The sequence below is a fragment of the Babylonia areolata genome, chromosome 1, assembly GCF_041734735.1.
Source record: "Babylonia areolata isolate BAREFJ2019XMU chromosome 1, ASM4173473v1, whole genome shotgun sequence".
Classification (NCBI taxonomy): domain Eukaryota; kingdom Metazoa; phylum Mollusca; class Gastropoda; order Neogastropoda; family Buccinidae; genus Babylonia; species Babylonia areolata.
In genome coordinates this window covers 100974168-100976667 of record NC_134876.1, presented here as the reverse complement: position 1 = coordinate 100976667, position 2500 = coordinate 100974168, and the positions used below count along the sequence as shown (strand labels likewise).

Here is a 2500-nt window from a genome sequence, read left to right as displayed (position 1 = left end):
CCTGTTAATCGATGTCAAGGTCAACCTATTTCTGAGCACCAGACACGACTGTATACAGGATATTTTTGTTATATATGTGTGGACCTGTAGAGATTTAAATGGTTGTCGTGGTGTTGCGATTGCCTTACTTCCTGAGTACAGGTATTCGATCTCCTTTACTTTCCTTACAAGCACACAATAAGCTGAAAGGAAAAAAAGAACAAAAGAGTTTAGAGAAACTCACTTGTGCACGTAATCTGTTGTTTTTAGGCTGGCAGGTAATTTTTGGTCTTTTTCTCTCCACTGAGTACTTTGGCCAGATTACTCTTAGCACGAGAGTTAACACGCAGAAACTTAAAAAGAAAGGAGAAAAAAAAAGAAGAAGAAAAAAAGCGAGAGCAATAACTCGTTCGAACATCTACTTATGTCCCCTTAGGCGTTCTTACCGCTAGGGGCACTTGCGCGCCGTCTGGTGGGTGAACCGAGGAGATTGGGCGGTCACTTTGCTTGGCATGGTAAAGATGCTGGTTTGATCAAGAGTCCTCTAATGGCAGCGTGTTAAAGCCTGGAAGCGGGAGAGATGAATGGGGCAAGAGGGACTTTGAGGCTTTTCTGTGGCGACAAGTCTGTGAAGGCGGTAAATATCCACGGAAAGGTTGCTGCTTGATAACTTTGCTTTCCCGTTAATCTGCTCTACTATTCTGGGAACAAGCTGCTATTTCGGACTTGGTTGAGATTGAGAGAGACAGGAAGAGAGACAGAGACAGAGAGAGAGAGGGGGGGGGGAGGGAGGGTTGGAGACAGAGTGAGGAGGGGAGGGAGGGAGGGAAACATGTGGCTTTTACAATGTGTGTCTGAGGCGTCCAAGTGGTCGTCAGCTTGTAGCAGTCGTCTCAATGTCCGTTCAGAGACAACAGATAAGACGAATACACTGAAGAACAATGAAGAAAAACCAAATAACTTTGAGAAGACAAAGAGGGCAACAAATTCAACATCCACCCGTCCACTTAACACAGCTCGTGTACGATGTGGTTTAGCATCGATGGATTTGTCCGAACGCAGTGACGCCTCCTTGAAAAACTGAAACTGAAATTCTCATTCTGCTTTGAAAATCAAAGACTGCAGTTTCACTCAAATTTAACATTACGTCACAAATGGGATACTCAACTCCAATTGTTAATTCAAAAGAATATTGGAAAGTGCAAAACGTGAAATGGTTGGTCAGTGATGGTGGTGGTGGTGATGTGGAGGGATCGTTAGAGCTTCACCCTGGCTGCTCTGTGGTCAGGGATTTTCCAATCCAGCCCTGATGAAGGGCTCCAGTAGGTGTCGCTGACGGTAAACTGTGAGGGATGACATTCCCCGGCCTGTCGCTTGACGAGGTGTTTCCTGGTCATTAGCTGGTGTGGTCTGATTAACCCCTCGGCTGCTGAATTTGCAGAATCTTCAGGGGAAGGAGTTCGATAAGAAAAACAAAATAAAACTGCACCCAGAAAAAAAGGTGGTGGCGCTGTAGTGTAGCGATGCGCTCTCCCTCAAAGAAATCTGTTGTGATAAAAAGAAATACAAATACAGATACAAATGCAAATAATGCATATTGGTGGCTGACATCCTGACCTGAAGTGTTTGTCTAAAGTTAGATAGCTGAGAACACTTAATAATAATAATAATAATAATAATAATAATAATAATAATAATAATAATAATAACAATGATGATGATGATAATAATAATAATAATAATAATAATGGTATTTATATAGCGCTGAATCTTGTGCAGAGACAAATCAAAGCGCTTTCGCACCAGTCATTCACACCTATATATACAAACATACATATATACACATACAAACATACACGCACAGATTCTCCTGTCATACATAAGCAGTATACAGATATTGAACATGCTTGGCAGCTTCATAGTTCAAATCCTGTGCACAAGATACGATAATCATAATTCTCCTCCTCATCCCTGCCATTATTGTAGTAGTCAACTTTAGTTTCAGTTTCAGTTTCAACGATTCGGTACATCCATGTACACCACGCCACATCTGCAGAAAAAGAAAAAAAAAGAACAGATGCTTGATCTTTAGCAATGAACTAAACATGTTGATGAGGCATTGTGAGTCTCCCATAAGTTTATGTGAAACACTGCCATGGAAAGAACACAAAAAAAAACACACACAAAAAAACCCCACAAAAAACCCCCAACAAATACAACAACAACAACAACAACAGCAACGAAGAAATGGCACACTGAAGCACCTATTGTCATGGATATGACCTACACACGATCGCACGCGCACAGAAGTGACATAAATCTCAGCGCACTCGTCAGTATCTTTGCGTTTTTGCTTTACTTTTGTGTTGACAGCTTGCTGACAGTTATGCTTGCACACTGTACGACAAAACGGACGAACGAAAATCATGTACCTGTGTGCTTTATGCACTCATATTGCAGCAGGCGTCATGATGGATTCGTCACTGCAGCCATTGGAAGCTCTTATTTTGTCTCTTTTTTC

General features: G+C 41.8%; 1 protein-coding gene and 1 pseudogene across 2 annotated transcripts in view; one reads left to right on the top strand and one right to left on the bottom strand.

Annotated features, from left to right (window-relative positions):
• Positions 1 to 2500, top strand: part of LOC143294639 (neuronal acetylcholine receptor subunit beta-3-like) — a 228374-nt gene that overhangs the window by 98301 nt on the left and 127573 nt on the right. The window lies entirely within an intron of this gene.
• LOC143293623 (uncharacterized) overlaps positions 1236 to 2500 on the bottom strand; it is a 9867-nt pseudogene continuing 8602 nt past the window's right edge.